Source organism: Magnolia sinica, chromosome 19, assembly GCF_029962835.1.
Source record: "Magnolia sinica isolate HGM2019 chromosome 19, MsV1, whole genome shotgun sequence".
NCBI lineage: Eukaryota > Viridiplantae > Streptophyta > Magnoliopsida > Magnoliales > Magnoliaceae > Magnolia > Magnolia sinica.
The window spans coordinates 68,760,971-68,770,124 of record NC_080591.1 but is presented as its reverse complement, the minus strand read 5'-3'; the positions used below and the strand labels follow the sequence as shown (position 1 = coordinate 68,770,124).

General features: G+C 39.9%; 1 non-coding gene across 1 annotated transcript; it reads left to right on the top strand.

The window, feature by feature from the left end:
• The first annotated feature begins 8,693 nt into the window (after window positions 1-8,693).
• LOC131235792 (small nucleolar RNA R71) lies at window positions 8,694-8,800 on the top strand. Its single transcript, XR_009166313.1, has one exon. It is a non-coding gene; the product is annotated as a small nucleolar RNA R71 (small nucleolar RNA).
• The last annotated feature ends 354 nt before the right edge of the window (window positions 8,801-9,154 follow it).

The window sequence follows — 9,154 nt, the reverse complement described above, 5'->3', positions numbered from 1 at the left end:
TTTATCTATCTATTATTTTTTCTATCCTATTGCAAACTTGAGAAACTATTGAATGGAGTTAATTTGTTACAAGCATCATTGTAGGCCACACATAGCTTCCCAACCATAAGAAACTCTTGTGGCTAGGGTAACAAGCAATTTAAGTCCCAACAAAATGGGCAATCTCTCTCATTCTTTCCGTATGTGTGTCGGACATAAAATATGTATGTCTCATTTCAATGAGGCTCACATGCTCAATAATCTAATAATAAAAACTATTCATTTATCTCAGAAAAACACCTACAGATAATCAAAATAAGTGAGGCCAAAACATAGAAGTAAAGGTCAAATCAAAGGTCAAATGATTAAACCAAAAAAGAAAAAAAAAATATGTATTTACGTGATTCGGCAACATGCCTACTTTAGGAGTAGTGATATAAAACTTTTTTCTTCTTTATACGAGAAATAAAAATACAAGATTTGCCTCTTTCCACCTATATAAGAAATCCTACACCTCTATACATGCTTCTCTATGTATAAACCATAAGAGAGAGAGAGAGAAGAAATCACAAAATTTAAGGAGAAATAAGCTTCCCTGTTCACTCCCTAAGTATAGGGTTGTGATGTAGTAATAAACTCGGTGAGACCGAGGTCGAATCCTAAGGGACTAATACCTGTACGTTATCTGAAACTAAGTAGAAGGAGAACCAGATTAAGATGAAATCTAAATCGAATGATTTTTGAGGAATAATAGTGAAATACTAAGCTAAAACTTAATGAATTTAGAGGAAGGAAACTAGTGATTTAGAGGATCCACTTGTAGAGATCAGGGAGATCTTATGCCTGCATCAAGAATTATGGAATTTAAACTGAACTTCCTTTGATATAGTTGTCAAGAGGTGAAAGGTATATGAATTAGAATGGATTCCATCACCAAACCATGCCCAGGAGACAAAGTAAACAACAAAATTACATTAATTACCAACCAATCAACAATGCATGAAGGTTAGGAAGGGTACCGTCATCCGACCATGCCCATGAGACGATGGTGAACAACAGGACTTCCTAACGTCATAAATATAAAAAAGGAGAAAGAAATACTCAAAGCCATCGCAGATTTATTGTAATTTCAGTCACAACAAACCATTAAAAACTGAAAGCATTCCATGAAATCAAACTATTATCAAATTCAATTTAATGTAAATAAAAAAAAACACCAACTAAAAGTCCCCCATCACGCTACAAGCTTCACCTCTTAGCCCTAGCTAAGAGGTTTAGCCGACCATGATTAGGTCATAAAAGAAAGAAAGAAAAAAAAACAGCAAAGAAGATCCGGAAAAGAAAAAGAGAATAAGAAAAAGAGAACCCATGCTCTCCCTGTCTTCACGTACCAGCCGAACCCGTCCCCCCTAAACCGAGCCTTCTCTCTCTTTCTTATAAGCTCTGGTACAGCCGGTCGAGAGTTCTCCTGAAACCAGAGGACGTGTTGGAGTCGGTGTACGGGGTTTACGCAGTCAGTAAGTTACGCAACAGCCAGCAAAAAATGCAAACTCATTGCGTTTGGTTTGAATTTTCAGGATGGTGGTCATCCCATCTTCCATTCTGCCTTCATGGCTGGGATCAGGATCACCTGATCGATCGTGTGGACAGTCCGGATCATGGATCCGACCATGCCCTTGATCACAGAACGGCCCACAGCGTCCGGTTTTCATGAACGCAGGGCCTACGAAAAACAGAGCACGCTGACGTGTTCGGTGGGCCCCACAGAGATGTTTTTGGAAGAATCCACCCCGTTCATTGTATTCAGCTCGAAAAATTAGATGAAAATGGATAGTTTTTTACTGGATTTGGTGTGGCATACTGAGCTTTTCATTCGGCCGTCCATCTCAAGTTTGAACATAGATCTCTTGTGATCGGGTGCATGGGAGCAAAAATTCACCATGATTGTGGTACTACCCATCTTAAGGACACAATGAACGGTCCAGATCGTACATATGTATGATAGGTGGGCCCCACTACTGCAAAACAGACGGACTATGGCGGACGCTGTTTCCTTCTTTGATTTGGAGACGATGGAGTTAGTCAGCATGTGCTGACCGACTTTGAGACTTTTAGTGCACGGCTAGTGCACTTGTCTCCCGTGTACACATGACATACATGAGGCCCTTTGAAGATGTTTGTGAGAAATCCGCTCCGTCAATCTGTATTCTCATCTCATTTAACACGTTGATACCAATTTTGAAGCACATCCAGATAGCAGGTGGGCCCAAAATTAGAGTTTTAGGAGCTGATCTATCCGTTGGTCCACTTTCATTGGGATATAATAGATGAAATTTGACGTGTACTATTAATTTATGGTCCCAATCCCATGTATGAAGTTTCGAGCCAATCGGATGGCGAGAACTCTATGATCTTGCATTCTATGCCAGTTTCGGGCCTCTTTAACGTGAACGGTTTTATTTCCTCGGATCCTTGGTGTGTAAATCCTTCAGTCTTAGTCCCCTGGGGTCTATCTCATGCTTTGGTGAATTTAGAGTGTCAATCCATACATTTAGCATCATTTTTCAGTCCAGGCTCTTAAAATCACCTTGCAACACAAACACAAGTAAATCGGGCTGTTAAACCGTATCCTGTTCGTAAATCCAGGCAATAACTAGGTCTGATATGCAATATTTGACCCTTAACACAACCCCCAACCAGCATCTTGCTAGTCCCGAGCAAGGTATGCGAAAAAATAAGTTGAGAATTACGAAACAATTCCTGTGAAACCAAGTGATATTTTGAAAAACGATTTAGATACGAAAGATCTAAGATTCATGAATATTGGGCATAATTCTTCTCTTAGACTTAAGCACATGATAACTTCATAATTAAGTTCAAAATATTAGTCTGTCAATTAGAACAATTCTAAACATTGAATTCCATGGATGTATAGTCTAATCTCGACTTATCAACATTAAAATTCACCTCTCTATTTAAGGATATTATTGGTAACCAATAAGAGAATTCATAATAACCCAACTTGGCTTACACATTATCTTTTTATTCTTTTAATTTTTGATTTTTTCATTAAAAGTAACGCCAAGAAGGGGAATCAGATCCTCACCTATAGGGAGCAAACCTAAGGTAAAGACTTCACACCCACTCTTTTTCAAATATCATCCATGGGGAATCAGATCCTCACCTATAGGGAACAAACCTATGGTAAAGACTGTTCGCCTGATCCATTCAATTTTCCAAGTTGGTTCCTTTTATGTTTAGTGATTACCAAGTTAATCCTTTAATTTCGAATTGAATCCTTAATGTGTAAGCGAGATGCGTTTTGTGAAATCATGACTCAATCAATGTTTACAACTTTTAATTCCGGATTAACGATTCAAACTTAATTGTGAAATCTAAAAGATACTGAATCCAAGAGTCATAAATTACCAACATCACTTATCTTGAAATTCACAAGGAATTAACAAAAATTAAAAATTTTCACAATTTTTGCTCAAGACAGGAAACACTGATTAGTAAACCTAATCTCCCACCCCCAACCTAAAATCTACATTATCCTCAATGTAAAAGAAATAAGCATACAATGCACATGGGACAACGAAAATATAAAAGTGATGGAAAGATAATACCTGGATGAAAGAATCAAGAAGCTTTCCAAAAATATCTATGTAAGAGCGGGTTAGCACAAGAGAGAAACCAACAGAAGTAAAATAAAAATAACCAAAAATAAAATCTTACCTACACCACTTTTGCAGGTGCTCTCGATTGTATTTAGTGTATGCAACAAGCCTTTAAACCCCTAGGTTGCCCCTAGTGGACGAGTTGTAATCTTGTGAGGGTTTGCAGCAATGTTACACACAAACATTTGAACTAACTAACTAAAATAAAATAGAAGGCTAGGTTGCCTCCCAGGAGCGCTAAGTTTACCATCTATCCTAAAATAGCATAAAGGAAACTATCCTAGTCCTATGAAAATAGGAAACCTACCTATACCTCCATCAGACTAGGAGATCAATTCTAGTAAACAGGATCAGTCAGAGGTATGGACATGTCCTCTGAATCGAATTTCTCGACAAATGGCTTTAAGCGATGTCCATTTACTTTAAACTCCTTGCCATTGTCAGAATCTCTTATCTCAACGACCCCATGAGGATATGCAGTGACCACAATGTAAGGGCCGGTCTAACGAGATCGAAGCTTACCTAGAAAGAGATGTAATCGAGAATTATACAAAAGGACTTTTTGACCAGATGTGAATGATTTTCGTAGAATACGTTGGTCATGAAACGCCTTCATTCTATCTTTGTAAATTCTCAACTTCCCATATGCATCGTTCTGAATTTCTTTAAGTTCATTTAATTGAAGTTTATGTAGCGAGCCAGCGTTGTCTAGATTGAAATTCAGATTTTTGATCGCCCAGTACGCATTATGTTCCAACTCCACAGGCAAGTGACAAGCTTTTCCGTAGACAAGTCTAAAGGGAGATGTTCCAATAGGGGTTTTAAAAGCAGTACGGTATGCCCATAAGGCATCGGTTAATCGGATTGATCAATCCTTACGATCAGGGTTAACTGTTTTCTCTAGGATATGTTTGATCTCCCTATTGGAAATCTCAGCTTGTCCACTTGTCTGTGGATGGTATGGGGTGCTCACCTTATGAGAGATACCGTATTTCTTCATTAAGCTCTCGAATGGTCTATTACAAAAGTGTGAGCCCCCATCACTAATGATGGCTCGAGGCGTACCGAATCGCGAAAGGATGTTCTCTTTTAAGAATTTAATGACCGTGCGATGGTCATTATTTCGGCACAGAATTACTTCGACCCATTTAGTGACATAATCTACGGCGAGCAAAATATACAAATTTCCAAATGATTGGGGGAATGGTCCCATGAAATCAATACCCCAGCAGTCAAATGCCTCGATGATAAAAATGGGATTCAAGGGCATCATATTTCGATGGGACAACACTCCCAATTTCTGACAACGCTCATAAGCTTTACAAAACTCATGAGTGTCCCTAAACATAGTGGGTCAGTAAAAGCCACACTATAAAATCTTGACCGTGGTCTTTTTAGCAGAAAAGTGACCACCACAGGCCTGTGAGTGACAGAAGGAGATGACACTCTGATGCTCATCGTCTGGCACACATCTCCTTAGGATCTGGTCTGGGCAATATTTAAACAAATATGGATTGTCCCATAAAAAGTTGCGCACCTTGGTGAAAAATTTCTTCTCATCTTGCGCAGTCTAATGTGTCAGTATGGAACCTGTGGCAAGGTAATTAGCAATATCAGTGAACCAAGGTGAATGGGAGACTTCGAACAATTGTTCATCAGGGAACATATCATTGATATGGGTCACCTCGGGAGAATCAGAGGTATTAAGGCGAGACAGATGATCGGCCACTACGTTCTCTACTCCCTTTTTATCTTTAATTTCCAAATCAAATTCTTAGAGTAGAAGGATCCATCGTATCAGGTGGGACTTAGAATCATTCTTAGAAAGAAGGTACTTAAGTGCTGCATGATCTGTGTAGATAATGATCTTGGATCCGATCAAGTAGGACCTAAATTTATCCAAAGCGAACACTACGGCTAGGAGTTCCTTTTCCGTAGTCGAGTAGTTTACTTGGGTAGAATTTAAAGTTCTACTTGCGTAATGAATGACGTAGGGCCTCTTATCTTTTCTCTAGCCTAGAACCGCTCCAAGAGCATAATCAAAAGCTTCGTACATAAGCTCAAAAGGAAGGCTCCAATCGGGTGATTGCATGATAGGTGCAGTGGTTAACATTCCCTTAAGCTTGGTGAAAGCTTCCTGGCATTGCTCAGTCCACTCGTATAGTGCATCCTTTTGTAGAAGATTACATAAGGGACGAGAAAGGAGACTAAAGTCCTTTATGAATCGTCTATAAAACCCTGCGTGTCCTAAGAAGGATCGCACATCTCTGATGTTCTTGGGTGGAGGTAGGTTAGAGATAAGATTGATTTTTATCTTATCCACCTCGATTCCTTTGGACAAGATAATATCTCCAAGAACAATTTCCTTATGAACTATGAAATGGCACTTCTCTCAATTAAGTACCAAGTTCTTCTCTTCACATCTTTTTAACACACATTTAAGACTTTTTAAGCACTCGCTGAAAGATGAACCGAAAATAAAGAAATCGTCCATGAAGACCTCTAGATATTTCCCCACCATGTCAGAAAAGATACTCATCATACATCGCTGAAAGGTGGCGGGGGCATTACATAATCCGAATGGCATCCTTCTGTATACAAAGGTGCCGTAGGGACATGTAAATGTAGTCTTTTCCTAGTCCTCAGAGGCGATTTTAATTTGATTGTAGCCCGAATACCCGTCAAGGAACAGTAATAGGAATGACCGGCTAGCCTTTCCAAGATTTGATCAATGAAGGGCAAAGGAAAGTGGTCCTTCCTCGTGATGGTATTCAGCTTCCTGTAGTCAATGCACATTCTCCAACCAGTAGTAACTCTAGTGGGCACGAGTTCATTATTGGCATTGGCTACGATGGTGATCCCGGACTTTTTAGGAACCACCTGAGTTGGACTCACCCATTGACTATCGGATATAGGGTATATGATACCCACATCTAATAGTTTAAGAACTTCGGCCTTAACCACTTCCCTCATGTTTGGATTTAGTCTACGTGTGATTGCCGAGCAGTTTTTGCATTATCCTCAAGATAAATGCGGTGAGTAAAGATTGAAGGGTCGATTCCCTTGAGGTCCGCTATCGTCCATCCAAGGGCTCCCTTATACTCAATGAGAGTAGATATAAGCATACTCTCCTGTTCTTTCTCCAGGTGGGCAGAGATCACCACCGGGTATGTCTCATCTTGACCTAAATAGCCATATTTTTAATTAGAGGGTAAAGGTTTTAGGTCAAGCTTCAGCGGCTTGAGGTTAGACGGTAGAGGCACTACATCGGTTTGGGGCAACTCTTCAAATTGTGGCCTCCACTGGTTAACTTTAAGTACCAGTGCAGTATCAAGCAAGGCACACGTCTCCCTAATCATGTCATCATCAAAATCATGAGAGTGGGCCAGGCACATCTCTAGAGAGTCAGAGGATAAGGTCAGAGGTGTCGTATCTTCCACTAAAGAGTCAATCATGTTAATGTCGTGGAAATCGTCATCCTCCTCTAAGTTTCTGTCGTTATTGAAAAAGATGTTTGACTCTAATGTCATATTCCCAAAAGACATAGTCATGACACCATTCTTGCAATTGATAATTGCATTTGAGGTGGCAAGGAATGGGCGATCAAGAATGACGGGGATCTGAGTGCTCATGTTATTGATGGGTTCGGTGTCTAGGATGATAAAATCTACAGGATAGTAAAATCTATCAACTTGGACCAACACATCCTCAATTATCCCTCTTGGTACACGAACCGAGCGATCAGCAAGTTGTAGTGTGGTTAGGGTGGGTTTTAATTCACCCAAACCTAGCTGTTTGTATACCGAGTAGGGAATCAGATTGACGCTCGCTCCTAAGTCAAGAAGTTCATGATCAATTCGATGGTCCCTGATTACACATGATATGGTTGGGCTACCGGGATCTTTGAATTTCTGTGGCACGTCTTACTTTAGGATGACACTCACTTTCTCGGTCAAGAAGATTTTCTTTTGAATACTCTGCCGTCGTTTGGTCGTGTATAAGTCTTTCAGGAACTTGGCATATGAAGGTATCTGTTTTACGACATCAAGTAAAGGAATGTTGACTTTCACTTGTTTCAACACCTCTAGGATATCCTGAGAGTTAGAGAGAGGTTTTGGTGCGACCAACCGTTGGGAAAATGGAGCAACTGGCTTTTCTAGAAGTTCCGATTCTAATTTTTGTGGGGCCTCACTAGATCCATTATTGTTGTCCTCTTCTGGTTCTTGAGGCTTTTCGGGCCTAACTGGAAGGGTTTTATCAATGATCTTCCCACTCATAAGAGTGGTGATGGATTTAGCATGCCCCATTTGATTTAAAGAGCTGGGATCACTTGTCTCGTATTGCGGTTTAGGATTGGGGAGCGGTTGTGCAGGAAGCATCCCCTTTTCTATAACCGTCATACGTGAATCCATCTTTTGCATAAAGTCTCGCATTTCATGGGTCAGCTCTTGCATGAAATTTTGAACCGGTTCTTCTTGAGGTTTCCCCTGATTTGGATTTTGATTGAAGAAACTTTGAGGGGTAGCAGTTTGTCCATTTCTCCAACTAAAGTTTGGATGATTTTTCCAACCAGGATTGTATGTATTAGAGGTTGGTCCATTGAAAGGTCTTTGATAATTATTTACGGCATTGGATTGTTCATTCAACACTTCTCGAAAAGTGGGTATTGTAGGACAATTTTCAGTTGTATGAATGTTGCAATCACAGATGCCGCAAACACTTTCATTAACCTTAGCCTTCTTTCCTTCCATGGCCTCAACTTTCCTTATGAGCGTAATCACTTTACACTTGAGATCATCCTCTTCTTTCAAGAGATACAATCCACCTTTCTCCTTTAATTGAGTCGGCCTAGACGTGGTGTTCGACTTTGGGTAATAGTCCCATGATTGTGTTTTTTCAGCAAGACTATCGAGGTAATCCCATACCTCATCAACATTTTTATTAATGAATTCTCCATTACATATTGTCTCGATCATTTGGCGCATGGAAGATGTCAGTCCATCATAGAAAAAATTTGTAATGCGCCATGTTTCAAAGCCGTGTTGTGGGCATGAACTGACCAAATCCTTGAACCTTTCCCAACATTGGTAAAATGTTTCATCCTCCTTTTGGGTGAAGTTCATGATTGCTTTTCTAAGGGTAATTGTTTTATGATGTGGAAAGAATTTCTTTATAAATTCCCTTTGCATATCATTCCATGTGCCAATGGATCTAGGATGTAGTGAATGTAACCACGTCTTAGCCTTCTCTTTTACGGAAAAAGGAAAGAGTCTCAGCCTGACTGTATCCTCAGACACATTTTGAAAATATAAAGTGGCTCTGATCTCATCAAACTTTTTCAAATGTAAATATGGTTCTTCAGATTCAAGCCCATGGAACTTAGGAAGGAGTTGGATAACCCCTGGCTTGATGTCCATATGTCCTGTATTTTTAGAAAAAATCATGCACGAGGGCGTACTCACCCCCGCTGGCTGTAGATAATCTCGTAAAGTATG